Raw genomic sequence first — 20,958 nt, forward strand, 5'->3', positions numbered from 1 at the left:
CATATCTGGCACACTGGGGGCATATCTGGCACACTGGGGGCATATCTGGCACACTGGGGGCATATCTGGCTCTGTGGGGGCATTTCTGGCACTGTGGGGGGCATATCTGGCTCATTGGGGCATATCTGGCACACTGGGGGCATATCTGGCTATGTGGGGGCATTTATCTGGCCCTGTGTGGGGGCATTTCTGGCAATGTGGGGGCATTTCTGGCACACGGGGGATTATCTGGCACACTGGGGGGATTATCTGGCACACTGGGGGCATATCTGGCACACTGGGGGCATATCTGGCACACTGGGGGCATATCTGGCACACTGGGGGCATATCTGGCTCTGTGGGGGCATTTATCTGGCCCTGTGTGGGGGCATTTCTGGCACCGTGGGGGCATATCTGGCACACTGGGGGGATTATCTGGCACACTGGGGGGATTATCTGGCACACTGGGGGCATATCTGGCACACTGGGGGCATATCTGGCACACTGGGGGCATATCTGGCACACTGGGGGCATATCTGGCTCTGTGGGGGCATTTATCTGGCCCTGTGTGGGGGCATTTCTGGCAATGTGGGGGCATTTCTGGCAATGTGGGGGCATTTCTGGCACGCTGGGGGGATTATCTGGCACACTGGGGGGATTATCTAGCACACTGGGGGGATTATCTGGCACACTGGGGGGATTATCTGGCACACTGGGGGGATTATCTGGCACACTGGGGGCATTTCTGGCACACTGGGGGCATATCTGGCACACTGGGGGCATATCTGGCACACTGGGGGCATATCTGGCTCTGTGGGGGCATTTATCTGGCCCTGTGTGGGGGCATATCTGGCACACTGGGGACATATCTGGCACACTGGGGGCATATCTGGCACACTGGGGGCATATCTGGCACACTGGGGGCATATCTGGCACACTGGGGGCATATCTGGCTCTGTGGGGGCATTTATCTGGCCCTGTGTGGGGGCATTTATCTGGCACACTGGGGGCATATCTGGCACTGTGGGGGCATATCTGGCTCTGTGGGGGCATTTATCTGGCCCTGTGTGGGGGCATATCTGGCCCTGTGTGGGGGCATATCTGGCTCTGTGGGGGCATTTATCTGGCCCTGTGTGGGGGCATTTATCTGGCCCTGTGTGGGGGCATTTATCTGGCCCTGTGTGGGGGCATTTATCTGGCCCTGTGTGGGGGCATTTATCTGGCCCTGTGTGGGGGCATTTATCTGGCCCTGTGTGGGGGCATTTATCTGGCCCTGTGTGGGGGCATTTCTGGGACTGTGGGGGCATTTCTGGCACTGTGGGGGCATTTCTGGCATTTCTGGCACTGTGGGGGCATTTCTGGAACTGTGGGGGCATTTCTGGCACTGTGGGGGCACTTATGCATCTGGCAATGTGGGCATTTATGTATCTGGCACTGGGGGCATATCTAGCCCTGTGGGGGCATATCTGGCTCTGTGGGGGCATTTATCTGGCCCTGTGTGGGGGCATATCTGGCTCTGTGAAGGCATTTATCTGGCCCTGTGTGGGGGCATTTATCTGGCCCTGTGTGGGGGCATTTATCTGGCCCTGTGTGGGGGCATTTCTGGGACTGTGGGGGCATTTCTGGCAATGTGGGGGCATTTCTGGAACTGTTGGGGCATTTCTGGCACTGTGGGGGGCATATCTGGCACTGTGGGGGCACTTATGCATCTGGCAATGTGGGCATTTATGTATCTGGCACTGGGGGCATATCTAGCCCTGTGGGGGCATATCTGGCACTGTGGGGGCAATTTTATATATGGCACTGTGGGGACATATCTGGCACTGTGTGGGCATTTTTATATCTGGCACTGTGGGGGCACTTATGTATCTGGCACTGTGGGGGCACTTATGTATCTGGCACTGTGGGGGCATTTATGTATCTGGCACTGTGGGGGGCATATCTACACTGTGGAGGCATTTATGTATCTGGCACTTTGGGGGCATTTATGTATCTGAACTGTGGGTGCATATCTGGCACTGTGTGGCCATTTATGTAGCTGGCACTGCTGGGGGGCATGTCACGTGTAGCTGGCACTGCTGGGGGGCATGTCACGTGTAGCTGGCACTGCTGGGGGGCATGTCACGTGTAGCTGGCACTGCTGGGGGGCATGTCATGTAGTGTTCCCGCTAGGCGTCTGTGGCTAGGCAATGTGTCTCAGTGCTCTCCCTGGTGCAATGTGTCTCAGTGCTGTGCCTGACGCAAAGTGTATAGGAGGTTCTACCTGGTGCAGTGTGTATTAGCTGCACTACTGTGTGGTGTAATGCAAATTGCCACTATTATGTGGCCACGTACCTTCCTCACGAAGTAACTCCCCTTAATTTTTGCTGCGCGCCTTCGGCGCGCACTGTCCATTCTTTGGCATATAGGTATGGGAACAACAAGCAGTATGTACATCATTTTGCCCTCCTAACTTAAAAAAGTGCCCTCCCTGTGATCAGCACCATGCCCTAAAAAGTGAACACTATCATGTGTAGCTGGCACTGCTGGGGGGCATGTCATGTGTAGCTGGCACTGCTGCGGGGCATGTCATGTGTAGCTGGCTAGCTGGCACTGCTGCTGGGCATGTCATGTGTAGCTGGCTAGCTGGCACTGCTGCGGGGCATGTCATGTGTAGCTGGCACTGCTGCGGGGCATGTCATGTCTATCTGGCACTGCACATTATGTGTATCTGGCACTATACTGGAGACATTGTGTGTAAGGAACACTACTGTGGCTATGTGTAAGGCGGCTAATTGTGTGAAAATGTGTTTATAGTTTGATGATATGAAGTTATGAGGCCACGCCCACTTTTCCAGAGGCCACACCCACTTTTCCGAGAGCGCGCGCCTGCGGCGCGCGCATGGGGGGGGGGGGGCGCTTTTACATTTTCTCGCTCAGGGTGCTAGTAGGCCTGGAGCCGGCCCTGACTGTTGGTACTACGTGTGTGGAGCTGGACCGCTGCTCCACACAGGGGAAACTTACTTTGGATTACTGGGGAGTGGGCGCCGCACAACTTGCCCACTTCCCCTTGCCGCTTAATTGGGCCTACCACCTTGCAAGGCCTAAATGAGGGTGCACTCTATTTATACTGGGCCTAGTGCCCCCTAGCTGCACACAGGCCAGAGGCCTGACTTTATCCCACGGGCCTAGCGCCCGCCTAATTTGGGGCCAGATGGGTGACCTGGGCCTAGTGCCCAGATCACTCTTATTTAATTTGGCTCAGGCTTACAAGCCTGCCTTCAATGGGCTCATGCTTGGTGACCTGGGCCTAGTACCAAGTCACCATACATCCCTAATTTGGCCGCACTTATACTAGGGCCTAATGCCCTCTAATATGGGGACAGGCCTAATGCCTGATTTTGGCCACGGGTCTAGTGCCTGCCTATCTTGCCCCACAGGCCTGGGGCCTGAATGTACCCACGGGCCTAGTGCCCGAACCATGATGGTCTAGGGAGGGGGGGTGACAGGTACCCTCACTGAGGGCCTACCTGTCCCGGTGGGAGAGGCTGTAGTGGGGTACTTCGTGGAGCCCTCTTTCATCCCACCACTACAGCCTTCTCCGGTCCTCAACTTCAATCTTCTGCCGCTGGCCCGTCCTGGCCAGCGGCGCCACCGCCTCTTCTCCGCATCCAGCTGCCGGCGCCGATCTTCTTGCTGGACCCCGGAGTCTTCTGGCCTCTTCCGCGGCCTCAGGATCTCTTCACCGCTCTTCGGTGCGGCCTCTCCTCTCCTGGTCCATGCGGCGTCAGGCCAGGGGTGGCGCGGCGAGCTCCGATAGGCTTGCCGCGAACGCTTCCTATTGGCTGCCGCTCCGCGAGCCGCAATTGGCTCACGGAGGGCGCCGGATTTGAAAGCCCGCGGGCGGCGCTTCCAATTGCCTGCCGAATCGACGCCAAGTTTGAAGTGCGACATCCGCACAGGGCACATCTCTACACTCTCATATCATCCAAATTGACCATCAATATCGTCCAGTGTGTAGGTAAAAATGGCCATCGATAATATCGTTGGTCAATAATATTGATGATCGAAAACATCGCCCAGTGTGTAGGCCCCTTAACAGTGCAAGTTTTCCAGATCATCTAGCTGGAGCACAGGCGTGTTAATTGACTAACCCAATAGATCTACAGATGGTGCTAATTATTCCTGGGGATACCTTGAAAAATGCGCTGTAACAGTAAAGCCACTTTCAGACATGCAGCTAAATCCTGGGGTGTTGCAGGTGAACGTGCATCAACCTGGGATTTCTACATGTGTGAAAGGACACACAACTCACGGAGCTGAGACCTGTGAATTTGCAAATTCCCGGGTCACATGTCTGAAAGGGGCTTTAGGGTTCCATGAGGACTGTTTGAGAAACACTGCCCTAGAGCACAGGTGTGGTATGGAGGGTTGATCACACTTAAGTCGACAGTAACTAGGTCGACAACTATTGGTCAACAGTGACTAAGTCGACACATAAAATAGGTCGACACAGGCATTAGGTTGACATGAGCAAGGTCGACGTGACAAAAAGTCTACATGAGTTTTTTGTTTTTTTGGGTGTCGTTTTCTCCGTAACTCCATAACCCTAACCCTAGAGACCGGATACCCTAGAGCACAGACATACCGCGTCGGTCCTGCAGCACAGCCGATGGCCGATATATATCTACAGGCTGTGTGTAGACTTGTTGCAGGGACCGCCGGTGACTGACATCTCTACTGGGCAGGTGCATTTAAATGCCCGCCCAATTGTGATGTCAGGCGCGACACATCAGGTGGACGATTGGTAAGTGTGTATGCACTTACCAATCATTAGATCCATCGACCAGGTATGTACCCAGCTTAAAATATCCACAGGTGGAGCTAATTATTTCACTTGTGATTCTGTGAGGAGACCTTGAAAACATGCGCTGTTTGGGGTCCTAAGAACCGAGTTTGAGAACCTGTACTCTAGGTCAGTGTTACTCAGTCCTCATGGAAGCCTAACAGTGTGTTTTTCAAGGTATGAATTTTTAGCTATAATGTAGCATTTTTCCATGTTTCCTCTGTGTGGGGGTGAGGAAAGGGGTGGCTTTGGGAGGAGTTACAGTGCCTCATACACAAATGCAAGGGATTTTATTCCAAGTACCCCTTAATGTGTACCTGGCAACCCCTAGTGTCCCTTATATCTCCATACTCGATTTAATTGTTGTTGGGTTTTTTTGGTGAAAATTTTATATCATTGTGGTAGGCCTAACCTTAACCTCCCCTAGTGGCAGTGCCTAACCCTAAATCTCCGCTCCTGTAGCCTAACCCTCCACTCCCATAGCCTAACCCTAATCCACCCCTAGTGCCTAACCCTAACCCTCTGCGCCTGTAGCCTAACCCTAACCTCCCCCTAGTGTCTAACCCTAACCCTCTGCGCCTGTAGCCTAACCCTAACCTACCCCTAGTGTCTAACCCTAACCCTCTGCGCCTGTAGCCTAACCCTAACCTACCCCTAGTGTCTAACCCTAACCCTCTGCGCCTGTAGCCTAACCCTAACCTCCCCCTAGTGTCTAACCCTAACCCTCTGCGCCTGTAGCCTAACCCTAACCTCCCCCTAGTGTCTAACCCTAACCCTCTGCGCCTGTAGCCTAACCCTAACCTCCCCCTAGTGTCTAACCCTAACCCTCTGCGCCTGTAGCCTAACCCTAACCTCCCCCTAGTGTCTAACCCTAACCCTCTGCGCCTGTAGCCTAACCCTAACCTCCCCCTAGTGCCTAACCCTTACCCCCGATAGTGCCTAACCCTAAACACCCCTAGTGCCTAACCCTAATCCTCCCCCTAGTACTTAAACCTAACCCTTCCCCTAGTGCCTAACTCTCCCCCTAGTGCCTAACCCTATACCTCCGCTCCTGTAGCCTAACTCTAGCCTCCTCCTAGTGCCTATCCCTAGCCTCCCCCTAGTGCCTAACCCTTCCCCTAGTGCCTAAGCCTATCCCTTCCCCTAGTGCCTAACCCTAACCCCCCCAGTACCTAACCCTTCCCCTAGTGCCTAACCGTAACCCCCCCCCAGTACGTAACCCTTCCCCTAGTGCCTAACCCTCCCCCTACATAAAAGGTTTGACGACATAGCAGATGTGGGACAGCCGGCTTCTCAGCCTGTGCCTGCCCAGACGTCTCAAAAGCCATCAGGGGCACTAAAACGCCCGCTACCTCAGATGGCAGACACAGATGTCGACACGGATACTGACTCCAGTGTCGACGATGATGAGACTAGTGTACATTCCAATAGAGCCACCCGTTACATGATTACGGCAATGAAAAATGTGTTGCATATTTCTGATATTACCCCAGGTACCACAAAAAAGGGTATTATGTTTGGGGAGAAAAAACTACCAGTGGTTTTTCCCCCTTCTGATGAATTAAATGAAGTGTGTGAAGAAGCGTGGGCTTCCCCCGATAAGAAACTGGTAATTTCTAAAAAGTTACTAATGGCGTACCCTTTCCCGCCAGAGGACAGGTCACGTTGGGAGACATCCCCTAGGGTGGATAAAGCGCTCACACGTCTGTCAAAGAAGGTGGCACTACCGTCTCCGGACACGGCCGCCTTAAAGGAACCTGCAGATAGAAAGCAGGAGGCTATCCTGAAGTCTGTATATACACACTCAGGCATTATACTGAGACCAGCTATTGCTTCAGCATGGATGTGCAGTGCTGCAGCTGCGTGGTCAGATTCCCTGTCAGAAAACATTGATACCTTAGATAGGGACACTATATTGCTAACCGTAGAGCACATTAAAGACGCAGTCTTATACATGAGAGATGCACAGAGGGATATTTGCCGGCTGGCATCTAAAATAAACGCAATGTCCATTTCTGCCAGGAGAGGATTGTGGACTCGGCAGTGGACAGGTGATGCTGATTCTAAAAGGCACATGGAAGTTTTGCCTTACAAGGGTGAGGAGTTGTTTGGGGATGGTCTCTCGGACCTCGTTTCCACAGCTACAGCTGGGAAATCAGCATTTTTACCCCATGTTCCCTCACAGCCAAAGAAAGCACCGTATTATCAGGTACAGTCCTTTCGGCCTCAGAAAGGTAAGCGGGTTAAAGGCGCTTCCTTTCTGCCCAGAGGCAGAGGTAGGGGGAAAAAGCTGCAGCATACAGCCAGTTCCCAGGAACAAAAGTCCTCCCCCGCTTCCTCTAAGTCCACCGCAGGACGCTGGGGCTCCACAGGCGGAGCCAGGTACGGTGGGGGCCCGTCTCAAGAACTTCAGCGACCAGTGGGATCGCTCACGGGTGGATCCCTGGATTCTACAGGTAGTATCTCAGGGGTACAAGCTGGAATTCGAGACGTCTCCCCCTCGCCGTTTCCTCAAATCTACCTTGCCGACGGCTCCCTCGGACAGGGAGGCAGTGCTGGAGGCAATTCACAAGCTGTATTCGCAGCAGGTGATAGTCAAGGTACCCCTCCTTCAACAGGGACGGGGTTACTATTCCACAATGTTTGTGGTACCGAAACCGGACGGTTCGGTGAGACCCATCTTAAATTTGAAATCCTTGAACACTTATATACGAAGGTTCAAGTTCAAAATGGAATCGCTCAGGGCGGTTATTGCAAGCCTGGATGAAGGGGATTTCATGGTATTACTGGACATCAAGGATGCTTACCTGCATGTCCCCATTTACCCCCCTCACCAGGAGTACCTCAGATTTGTGGTACAGGACTGTCATTACCAATTCCAGACGTTGCCGTTTGGTCTGTCCACGGCACCGAGGGTATTTACCAAGGTAATGGCAGAGATGATGATACTCCTTCGACAAAAGGGAGTTATAATTATCCCGTACTTGGACGATCTCCTTATAAAGGCGAGGTCCAGGGAACAGTTGCTGATCGGAGTAGCACTAGCTCGGGCAGTGCTACAACAGCACGGCTGGATCCTGGACTTTCCGAAGTCGCAGCTGGTTCCTACAACGCGTCTACTGTTCCTGGGGATGGTTCTCGACACAGAACAGAAAAAAGTGTTTCTCCCGGAGGAGAAGGCCAAGGAGTTGTCATCTCTAGTCAGAGACCTCCTAAAACCAAAACAGGTGTCGGTGCACCACTGCACGCGAGTCCAGGGAAAGATGGTCGCTTCTTACGAAGCAATTCCATTCGGAAGGTTCCATGCAAGGATCTTTCAGTGGGATCTGTTGGACAAGTGGTCCGGATCGCATCTTCAGATGCATCGGCTGATAACCCTGTCTCCGAGGGCCAGGGTGTCGCTGCTGTGGTGGCTGCAAAGTGCTCATCTTCTAGAGGGCCGCAGATTCGGCATACAGGACTGGGTCCTGGTGACCACGGATGCCAGCCTTCGAGGTTGGGGGGCAGTCACACAGGGAAGAAATTTCCAAGGACAATGGTCAAGTCAGGAGACTTCCCTACACATAAATATTCTGGAACTAAGGGCCATTTACAATGCCCTAAGTCAGGCAAGACCCCTGCTTCAACACCAGCCGGTGCTGATCCAGTCAGGCAACATCACGGCGGTCGCCCATGTAAACCGACAGGGCGGCACAAGAAGCAGGATGGCGATGGCAGAAGCCACAAGGATTCTCCGATGGGCGGAAAATCATGTGTTAGCACTGTCAGCAGTGTTCATTCCCGGAGTGGACAACTGGGAAGCAGACTTTCTCAGCAGACACGACCTCCATCCGGGAGAGTGGGGACTTTATCCAGAAGTCTTCCAAATGATTGTACAACAATGGGAAAGTCCACAGGAGGACATGATGGCGTCCTGCCTCAACAAAAAGCTAAAAAGATATTGCGCCAGGTCAAGGGACCCTCAGGCGATAGCTGTGGATGCTCTGGTAACACCGTGGGTGTACCAGTCGGTGTATGTGTTCCCTCCTCTGCCTCTCATACCCAAGGTACTGAGAATAATAAGAAGGAGAGGAGTAAGAACTATACTCATTGTTCCGGATTGGCCAAGAAGAGCTTGGTACCCAGAACTTCAAGAAATGATCTCAGAGGACCCATGGCCTCTGCCGCTCAGACAGGACCTGCTGCAGCAGGGGCCCTGTCTGTTCCAAGACTTACCGCGGCTGCGTTTGACGGCATGGCGGTTGAACGCCGGATCCTGAAGGAAAAGGGCATTCCGGAGGAAGTTATCCCTACGCTAATTAAAGCTAGGAAAGAAGTGACCGCAAACCATTATCACCGCATATGGCGGAAATATGTTGCGTGGTGTGAGGCCAGGAAGGCCCCAACGGAGGAATTTCAGCTAGGTCGATTTCTGCACTTCCTACAGTCAGGGGTAACTATGGGCCTAAAATTGGGTTCCATTAAGGTCCAGATTTCGGCTCTATCGATTTTCTTCCAAAAAGAACTGGCTTCACTACCTGAAGTTCAGACATTTGTTAAGGGAGTGCTGCATATTCAGCCCCCTTTTGTGCCCCCAGTGGCACCTTGGGATCTCAACGTGGTGTTGGATTTCCTAAAGTCGCATTGGTTTGAACCACTTAAAACCGTGGAACTAAATTATCTCACGTGGAAAGTGGTCATGCTGTTGGCCTTGGCTTCGGCCAGGCGTGTGTCAGAATTGGCGGCTTTGTCTTGTAAAAGCCCTTATCTGATTTTCCATATGGATAGGGCGGAATTGAGGACTCGTCCCCAATTTCTCCCAAAGGTGGTTTCAGCGTTTCATTTGAACCAGCCTATTGTGGTGCCTGCGGCTACTCGTGACTTGGAGGACTCCAAGTTGCTGGACGTAGTCTGGGCCCTAAAAATCTATGTTTCCAGGACAGCTGGAGTCAGAAAGACTGATTAGCTATTTATCCTGCATGCGCCCAACAAGTTGGATGCACCTGCTTCAAAGCAGACTATTGCTCGCTGGATCTGTAGCACGATTCAACTTGCACATTCTGCGGCTGGACTGACGCATCCTAAATCTGTAAAAATAAGAATTTACTTACCGATAATTCTATTTCTCATAGTCCGTAGTGGATGCTGGGACTTTCGTAAGGACCATGGGGAATAGCGGCTCCGCAGGAGACTGGGCACAAAAGTAAAAGCTTTAGACTAGCTGGTGTGCACTGGCTCCTCCCCCTATGACCCTCCTCCAAGCCTCAGTTAGGATACTGTGCCCGGACGAGCGTACATAATAAGGAAGGATTTTGAATCCCGGGTAAGACTCATACCAGCCACACCAATCACACTGTACAACCTGTGATCTGAACCCAGTTAACAGTATGATAAACGTAGGAGCCTCCGAAAAGATGGCTCACAACAATAAACAACCCGATTTTTTTGTAACAATAACTATATACAAGTATTGCAGACAATCCGCACTTGGGATGGGCGCCCAGCATCCACTACGGACTATGAGAAATAGAATTATCGGTAAGTAAATTCTTATTTTCTCTGACGTCCTAGTGGATGCTGGGACTTCCGTAAGGACCATGGGGATTATACCAAAGCTCCCAAACGGGCGGGAGAGTGCGGATGACTCTGCAGCACCGAATGAGAGAACTCCAGGTCCTCCTCAGCCAGGGTATCGAATTTGTAAAATTTAGCAAACGTGTTTGCCCCTGACCAAGTAGCTGCTCGGCAAAGTTGTAAAGCCGAGACCCCTCGGGCAGCCGCCCAAGATGAGCCCACTTTCCTTGTGGAATGGGCTTTAACAGATTTTGGGTGTGGCAGTCCTGCCACAGAATGTGCAAGCTGAATTGTACTACAAATCCAACGAGCAATCGTCTGCTTAGAAGCAGGAGCACCCAGCTTGTTGGGTGCATACAGGATAAACAGCGAGTCAGATTTTCTGACTCCAGCCGTCCTGGAAACATATATTTTCAGGGCCCTGACTACGTCCAACAACTTGGAGTCCTCCAAGTCCCTAGTAGCCGCAGGCACCACAATAGGTTGGTTCATGTGAAACGCTGAAACCACCTTAGGGAGAAATTGAGGACGAGTCCTCAATTCTGCCCTGTCTGAATGAAAAATTAGGTAAGGGCTTTTATATGACAAAGCCGCCAATTCTGAGACACGCCTGGCTGACGCCAGAGCTAACAGCATGACCACCTTCCATGTGAGATATTTTAATTCCACAGTGGTGAGTGGTTCAAACCAATGTGATTTTAGGAACCCTAAAACTACATTGAGATCCCAAGGTGCTACTGGTGGCACAAAAGGAGGCTGTATATGCAGTACCCCCTTGACAAACGTCTGAACTTCAGGCACTGAAGCCAGTTCTTTCTGGAAGAAGATCGACAGGGCCGAAATTTGAACCTTAATGGATCCTAATTTTAGGCCCATAGACAGTCCTGCTTGCAGGAAATGCAGGAAACGACCCAGTTGAAATTCCTCTGTGGGGGCCTTCTTGGCCTCACACCACGCAACATATTTTCGCCAAATGCGGTGATAATGTTTCGCGGTTACATCCTTCCTGACTTCATCTGGAATGCCTTTTTCCATCAGGATCCGGCGTTCAACCGCCATGCCGTCAAACGCAGCCGCGGTAAGTCTTGGAACAGACAAGGTCCCTGCTGGAGCAGGTCCTTTCTTAGAGGTAGAGGCCACGGGTCCTCCGTGAGCATCTCTTGCAGTTCCGGGTACCAAGTTCTTCTTGGCCAATCCGGAGCCACGAGTATAGTCTTTACTCCTCTCCTTCTTATGATTCTCAGTACTTTTGGTATGAGAGGCAGAGGAGGGAACACATACACCGACTGGTACACCCACGGTGTTACCAGAGCGTCCACCGCTATTGCCTGAGGGTCCCTTGACCTGGCGCAATATCTGTCCAGTTTTTTGTTGAGACGGGACGCCATCATGTCCACCTTTGGTTTTTCCCAACGGTTTACAATCACTTGAAAGACTTCTGGGTGAAGTCCCCACTCCCCCGGGTGGAGGTCGTGTCTGCTGAGGAAGTCTGCTTCCCAGTTGTCCACTCCCGGAATGAACACTGCTGACAGTGCCACCACATGATTTTCCGCCCAGCGAAGAATCCTTGCAGCTTCTGCCATTGCCCTCCTGCTTCTTGTGCCGCCCTGTCTGTTGACGTGGGCGACTGCCGTGATGTTGTCCGATTGGATCAATACCGACTGACCCTGAAGCAGAGACCTTGCTTGACTTAGGGCATTGTAAATGGCCCTTAGTTCCAGGATATTTATGTGAAGAGACGTTTCCATGCTTGACCACAAGCCCTGGAAATTTCTTCCCTGTGTGACTGCTCCCCAGCCTCTCAGGCTGGCATCGGTGGTCACCAGCATCCAATCCTGAATGCCGAATCTGCGGCCCTCTAGAAGATGAGCACTCTGTAACCACCACAGGAGAGACACCCTTGTCCTTGGAGATAGGGTTATCCGCTGATGCATCTGAAGATGCGATCCGGACCATTTGTCCAGCAGATCCCACTGAAAAGTTCTTGCATGGAATCTTCCGAATGGAATCGCTTCGTAAGAAGCCACCATTTTTCCCAGGACTCTCGTGCATTGATGCACTGACACTTGGCCTGGTTTTAGGAGTTTCCTGACTAGCTCGGATAACTCCCTGGCCTTCTCCTCCGGGAGAAACACCTTTTTCTGGACTGTGTCCAGAATCATCCCCAGGAACAGTAGACGTGTTGTTGGAATCAGCTGTGATTTTGGGATATTTAGGATCCACCCGTGCTGACGTAGCACTACCTGAGATAGTGCTACTCCGACCTCTAACTGTTCCCTGGACCTTGCCCTTATCAGGAGATCGTCCAAGTAAGGGATAATTAAGACGCCTTTTCTTCGAAGAAGAATCATCATTTCGGCCATTACCTTGGTAAAGACCCGTGGTGCCGTGGACAATCCAAACGGCAGCGTCTGAAACTGATAATGACAGTTTTGTACCACAAACCTGAGGTACCCTTGGTGAGAAGGGTAGATTGGGACATGGAGATAAGCATCTTTGATGTCTAGAGATACCATATAGTCCCCTTCTTCCAGGTTCGCTATCACTGCTCTGAGTGACTCCATCTTGAATTTGAACCTTTTTATGTAAGTGTTCAAGGATTTTAGATTTAAAATTGGTCTCACCGAGCCGTCCGGCTTCGGTACCACAAACAGCGTGGAATAATACCCCTTTCCCTGTTGTAGGAGGGGTACCTTGATTATCACCTGCTGGGAATACAGCTTGTGAATAGCTTCCACTACCGCCTCCCTGTCGGAGGGAGACGTTGGTAGAGCAGACTTCAGGAACCGGCGAGGGGGAGACGTCTCGAATTCCAATTTGTACCCCTGTGATACTACCTGCAGGATCCAGGGGTCCACTTGCGAGTGAGCCCACTGCGCGCTGAAATTCTTGAGACGGCCCCCCACCGTGCCTGAGTCCGCTTGTAGAGCCCCAGCGTCATGCTGAAGACTTGGCAGAAGCGGGGGAGGGCTTCTGCTCCTGGGAAGAGGCTGCCTGGTGCAGTCTTTTTCCCCTTCCTCTGCCCCGGGGCAGAAATTAGTGGCCTTTTGCCCGCTTGCCCTTATGGGGACGAAAGGACTGAGTTTGAAAAGACGGTGTCTTTTTCTGCTGAGAGGTGACCTAGGGTAAAAAGGTGGATTTTCCAGCCGTTGCCGTGGCCACCAGGTCCGATAGACCGACCCCAAATAACTCCTCCCCTTTATACGGCAATACTTCCATATGTCGTTTGGAATCCGCATCACCTGACCACTGTCGTGTCCATAACGCTCTTCTGGCAGAAATGGACATCGCACTCACTCTAGATGCCAGGGTGCAAATATCCCTCTGTGCATCTCGCATATATAGTAATGCATCCTTTAAATGCTCTATAGTTAATAATATACTGTCCCTATCCAGGGTATCAATATTTTCAGTCAGGGAATCCGACCAAGCCACTCCAGCGCTGCACATCCAGGCTGAGGCGATTGCTGGTCGCAGTATAACACCAGTATGTGTGTATATACCTTTTAGGATATTTTCCAGCCTTCTATCAGCTGGTTCCTTAAGGGCGGCCGTATCGGGAGACGGTAACGCCACTTGCTTTGATAAGCGTGTGAGCGCCTTATCTACCCTAGGAGGTGTTTCCCAACGTGCCCTAACCTCTGGCGGGAAAGGGTATAGTGCCAATAATTTATTAGAAATCAGCAGTTTTTTATCGGGGGAAAACCACGCTTTATCACACACCTCATTTAATTCATCTGATTCAGGAAAAACTACTGGTAGTTTTTTCACACCCCACATAATACCCTTTTTTGTGGTACTTGTAGTGTCAGAAATATTCAATGCCTCCTTCATTGCCGTGATCATGTAACGTGTGGCCCTACTGGACATTACGTTTGTCTCCTCACCGTCGACACTGGATTCAGTATCCGTGTCTGGGTCTGTGTCGACCATCTGAGGTAACGGGCGTTTTAGCGCCCCTGACGGTGTCTGAGACGCCTGAACAGGCACTAATTGATTTGCCGGCTGTCTCATGTCGTCAACAGTTTTTTGCAAAGTGCTGACATTGTCACGTAATTCTTTAAATACGACCATCCAGTCAGGTGTCGACTCCCTAGGGGGTGACATCACTAACACAGGCAATTGCTCTGCTTCCACATCATTTTCCTCCTCATACATGTCGACACAATCGTACTGACACCCAGCACACACACAGGGAATGCTCTGAAAGAGGACAGGACCCCACGAGCCCTTTGGGGAGACAGAGGGAGAGTTTGCCAGCACACACCAGAGCGCTATATATATACAGGGATAACCTTATGTAAGTGTTTCTCCCTTTATAGCTGCTGTTTTATATTAGCTGCCAATAGTGCCCCCCCTCTCTTGTTTTACCCTGATTCTTGTAGCAGGACTGCAGGGGAGAGTCAGGGAGCCGTCCTTCCAGCGGAGCTGTGAAAGAAAATGGCGCTTGTGTGCTGAGGAGAAAGGCTCCGCCCCCTTCACGGCGGCCTTTTCTCCCGCTTTTTTCAGGAAAACTGGCAGGGGTTAAATGCATCCATATAGCCCAGGAGCTATATGTGATGCATTTCTTTAGCCATATAAGGTTTTTATAGTGTTTTATTGCTTCTCAGGGCGCTCCCCCCCAGCGCCCTGCACCCTCAGTGACCGGAGTGTGAAGTGTGCTGAGAGCAATGGCGCACAGCTGCAGTGCTGTGCGCTACCTTATCTGAAGACAGGAACGTCTTCTGCCGCCGATTTCTCCGGACCTCTTCGCTCTTCTGGCTCTGTAAGGGGGCCGGCGGCACGGCTCCGGGACCCATCCAGGCTGAACCTGTGATCGTCCCTCTGGAGCTAATGTCCAGTAGCCAAGAAGCCCAATCCACTCTGCACGCAGGTGAGTTCGCTTCTTCTCCCCTTAGTCCCACGATGCAGTGAGCCTGTTGCCAGCAAGACTCACTGAAAATAAAAAACCTATTTAAACTTTTACTTCTAAGCAGCTCAGGAGAGCCACCTAGCATGCACCCTTCTCGTTCGGGCACAAAAATCTAACTGAGGCTTGGAGGAGGGTCATAGGGGGAGGAGCCAGTGCACACCAGCTAGTCTAAAGCTTTTACTTTTGTGCCCAGTCTCCTGCGGAGCCGCTATTCCCCATGGTCCTTACGGAAGTCCCAGCATCCACTAGGACGTCAGAGAAAGCCCATTCCACGAGGAAAGTGGGCTCTTCTTGGGCGGCTGCCCGAGGGGTCTCGGCTTTACAACTTTGCCGAGCAGCTACTTGGTCGGGGTCAAACACATTTGCTAAATTCTACAAGTTTGATACCCTGGCTGAGGAGGACCTTGAGTTCGCTCATTCGGTGCTGCAGAGTCATCCGCACTCTCCCGCCTGTTTGGGAGCTTTGGTATAATCCCCATGGTCCTTACGGAGTTCCCAGCATCCACTAGGACGTCAGAGAAAATAAGATTTTACTCACCGGTAAATCTATTTCTCGTAGTCCGTAGTGGATGCTGGGCGCCCGTCCCAAGTGCGGATTGTCTGCAATACTTGTATATAGTTATTGTTTAACTAAAGGGTTATTGTTGAGCCATCTTTTGAGAGGCTCAGTTATATTTTATACTGTTAACTGGGTATAGTATCACGAGTTATACGGTGTGATTGGTGTGGCTGGTATGAGTCTTACCCGGGATTCAAAATCCTTTCCTTATTGTGTCAGCTCTTCCGGGCACCGTATCCTAACTGAGGTCTGGAGGAGGGTCATGGAGGGAGGAGCTAGTGCACACCAGGTAGTCCTAAAGCTTTCTTTAGTTGTGCCCAGTCTCCTGCGGAGCCGCTATTCCCCATGGTCCTTACGGAGTTCCCAGCATCCACTACGGACTACGAGAAATAGATTTACCGGTGAGTAAAATCTTATTTATTCTATATGGTGTGTGATGGGACTGTATGGTGCTACTGGTGGTGCTATTGGGATCAGTACGTAATCCCGCCGGACGGGATCCCGGCGGTCGGAATCCCGACACCGGAATCCCGACCGGCACAATCCCGACAGGGGAGCTTCGCCACGCTGTGGGCGCGGTGCCTCGCTACGCTCGGCACACTAATTTATTCTCCCTCTATGGGTGTCGTGGACACCCACAGAGGGAGAATATGTCGGTATTGTGCCGGTCGGGGTCCCGGTGTCGGTATTCCAACCGCCGGGATTCCGTCCGGCGGGATCTTGACCGCTTCCCGTGCTATCAGGTACCTAATGGGGCTATAGGGTGGCACGATGGGAATATATATGATGGCATGGGGCTGTTTTGCTGGTAATGTAACTATATGTTGGACACTGGCACCGTATGAGTTGGGTAGGAGAACTATGCTGGACATTGGACGGTATATGATGGACAGTTGGGCCTAATGTCCAGAGTATTTCACGTTGGCTATACTGACCTCTCAACCTCGCAGTAAGTACTTATTATATCCTATTTAGCCATAGCAAGCTCAATAGTAAACCTTCTGTATATACTTTTTCCACAGTACCACGTGCAGGGCAACGCATGGCAGGATTGACAGATTTAGGGGCAGGTTGATATTCTCGTTATCACTCGATACGAATGATAAATGGTGCTCCAGCCAATCCGCTTCTAACTGTCATGTGTTTAAAAAATGACAGGAGCTGATTGGCTGGAGCACCCTTTAACATGCGTATCGAGTGATAACAAGCATATCACCCGTTGTTAAATCTGCCCCATACTCTTTGCCATAGCGCGCCATGCATAACGGCGCTCATCGGTTTAACCCTTCCATGGCCAGCCTGCACTGCCGCAGAGAATTCTGGGAAAGCCTGGTGCCTTGCAGAAAGCTCCAGCCTGGCTAAGACAGTAACAACACCCACCAGAGATCAGAGGGCTGTGTAGCCGGGAGGAGAGAGCTGCTCCCACTGATTCTGCCATGGGGGGCACTGGGCATTTCCACACCCTGACTGTGCGGGCGCAGAAAGCGACACATGGGGTGAGAGGTAGATTAAAGGAGAGCAGTGCAGCCAGCAACCTCCCAGGGGAGAGCGTGCTCTGATCACAGGCAGGGATAACAGGAGGGAGAGAGAAAGGAAAACAGCAGAGAGGAAGCCGGAGAGAGGGGACAGCGAGAGAACTGGACAGATGGGGAAACACTTCTGTTTACACAGGCCATAAGCACACACAAGTATTTATTGTACCTGCTGGGACACCTGTATGTGAACACGGCGCACATAGCGCAGAGCCATACTGCCAGCGGCGTGGTCCATCCGTGAGGGACAGCTGTATAATAAACCATTTCCAGACTGCAATGTAACACAACAGACTCTATTCTGGAAGCAGGGGCCGCCCAATGGGCGCGGTACATAGGAAATATGACACATTTCTTAAGACGAGAGGATGAAGAGTTATGGGCCCTACACACTGGGCGAGAATACTGAAAGATATGAACGATCTCGTTCATTAATGAACGAGATACTGTTCATATCTTTCAGTGTGTGGAGGCACCAGCGATGTACGATGTGCGGCCCCGCGCTCGTTCATCGCTGGTGCCCCGTCGCTTGTGCATGCAGGCCAATATGGACGATCTCGTCCATATTTGCCTGCACTGCTATGGAGCTGGGTGACTGGGGGAGTGAAGAAACTTCACTCCCCCCGTCACTTCCCCCCCGCCGCCGGGTCGCCCGCAGTCCGTATCCGCCGTCGGGCAGCTCGGCGGCGGATCGCAAAGTGTGTAGGGCCCATTAGACTCAGCAGAATGTAAGGGCCTGATCTATCAACGGATTTTATCCTGCGCAAGGAGTTTTAAAACTCGTTGCGCATGTTAAATGGGGCTCCAGCCAATCAGCTTCCAACTGCCATGTGTTTGAAAATGACAGTTGGGAGCTGTTTGGCTGGAGCACCATTTATCATACGCAACAAGTTTTACAACTCCTTGCGCAGGATAAAACCCATTGATAAATCCACTCCTAAATTTGCATATATAGGGGCTGATTCAGATTGGGTCCAACAGCAAAGACTGAGAAAAAGAGGTGGGAGCATATTCTGCGGGGGAGGGGGGGGGGGGGGGGGGGGGCAGCAAATTTGATTGCCTCTGCCCTGTCAATCAGACAGAGGCGGGCGGGGGAGGAGCGACAGCGCTCCGTTTCCAGTGTGGAGACGGAGCGTTGCGGGGGCGGAGGCGGCCAAATGGGGGGCAGTGCGGCATGAACGGGGGCGTGGCAGGTGCGTGATCATGGTGGCTGTGTGACGTTACATGCAGCCGGCGCGATAGGAAACATGGCACCGGGCCTCCTGCGGGCACAGCTAAGCTGCGCCGGCAGGAGGCATCCTTAATTTCTGCTACCAAGCAGAAATTGCGATGCTTTGCAATTTCTGCTTGTTGAAGGGAGGGGGGGGCGGGGAGCGGCCCCCAGCACGCTAACAAAAGGATTGAAAATTAGTAGAATTTGCAATCCTTACTGAATCGGTCCCATTGTTCGGATTTGCAAAACTGCAGGACTGTGTCATCTGGATTACGTTACCTATTTTATGTGTCCTGTCCTGCAGTGAAACTGCAATTTCACCCATCTCTAGACATACATCTTCTACGTAAATAGGTCCTATTCCAATGCTGTAAAAACAGGCATGACTTAATACAGATATTGGAGCTTGGCGTCCCTAGAAACATGATTAAACTGGAGATGGGGATGATTGTAGAGGCAATGATTCCAGAAACATGGAGGCAGTGCTGATGCTTTGCGCAGTAGAACGATTGCTTGCTACTGCTCTTGCGTCTTAGGTCGCACTGCGTACGTACCGCAGTGGTCATGTGACGGCGCTCACAGAGAGGATTTGCTTGCAAAGTGATTGACAGCTAGTCAGCACTGGGGGAGGTAACGGGGGAGGAGTGGCGGCAACAACGTGACCGTTTTTATGGGCGTGTTACTACGTACTTGCGACTGATCCCGTACCCAGTAAAACTGGTTCCAGCTCCTTATTTCCAGCGCCCGTGCTGCGCGACCATAGGGTTACTTGCAGGGTCTATGTTTGACCGATGTGCGTCCGATGGTTGTGCCTTTGTACTCCCGGTCGCTGCGACACTTGCAGGAAAAGCAGGAAACTTAAACCGGCAATACCGTTCAAACTCCATGTTATGCTCTGAATAGTATTGTCATTATATATTTCCTGCTTAAATACGCAGATTTACCCCCAGATGTGAGGAGAACATATAAATGCAGAATTTGGGTCACTTCCTCCGCAAACCTCATCACTGGGTAATTAGTGGCAAATGTAAAGATTATTAGTCCGTCGTAAACTAATAACCTGGAAAGTGTTTGTGTAGAGCGGGGGCTGACAGCCTGTGTTGTCTCTGCCTTGGGGTGGGGTCTCTGACCGGGCACATTGAGACATCCAGTACCAGCTGACCAGTCCCCGGTACCATAGCTCTGGGGCAGAGGACCCATCAGGGTCTGGATTTGGATCAGGTGCTGGTGTCAGGACTCTGTATGGAGCAGTGTAGCAGAGAACCAATAATGATCCGCAAAGCAAATAAATAAATGATAGAACAAAAAAGCAGATCTGGTGTTTTATGAATTCTAGGACAGAGAATGGGGCAGGTATACTGTAAACCTTTAATTACTAGTGATTCTCCAACTTGCTGACCTTAACGGGCTCCTCTCCCTACAGATGGGCGGCCGTGTTGTGGTCTGAACCAATGAGAACATGAGTGTTCTACTAAATATCCAATACACAATACACTATCCAATAGCACAGGCTATGGCCAGCTTTCATTTAAATTCACATTACTAGTTAGCGGTAGGTTATTGGATTAAGGGACACACCCAGATAAAATGGAATCTGCCCAGGAATATGAGGCTGTGGGTAATGAGGATTTGTAATGATTACTGTATATTAGTGGTAGCACCCTGGGGCCATGTAACTGTGGGCGCTACACAGTAATACGCACTACTGTATTACAGGGCAATACTATGTGTTTATCTAGAACCTACACAATTACAGTGATACATCAGTGTACAGTGCTGAGTAATATGGAGGCGCTATATAAAGTTACTAATGTTTACAATAATACGATGTGATTTAATTATTATTGGTCACCAGTTATTTATATAGCGCGCACATATTCCGTAGCGCTTTACAGAGAATATTTTGGCCATTCACATCAGTCCCTGCCCCAGTGGAGCTTACACTCTATATTCCCTAACACATGTACACGCGCACACATTAACACTAGGGTTCAAGTTTGTTGGGATCTAATTAACCTAGCAATATATTTCTGGATTGTGGGAGGAAACCCACGCAAGTACGGGGAGAATATACAAACTCCACACAGTTAGGGCTAAGGTGGGAATGGAACCCATGACCTCAGTGCTGTGAGGCAGTAATGCTAACCATTACACCATCCATACTGCCCATGTGAATATACATCGGTGTACAGTGCTGTGTAATATAGAGGCGCTATATAAATAGTTACTAATGATGATAATAATATAATGACATAAACAATAAGGCAGCAGCAGATGTGTAACAGCAGCTGGAGGGGTACTGGGTATAAGGGAGGAGCTGCCAGGTAACAAGGTGTTAATTGTGTAATGAAGGAGAATAGGCAGATGACCCCTCCCCGCCCACAC

This window comes from Pseudophryne corroboree, chromosome 7, assembly GCF_028390025.1.
Source record: "Pseudophryne corroboree isolate aPseCor3 chromosome 7, aPseCor3.hap2, whole genome shotgun sequence".
Classification (NCBI taxonomy): Eukaryota; Metazoa; Chordata; class Amphibia; order Anura; family Myobatrachidae; genus Pseudophryne; species Pseudophryne corroboree.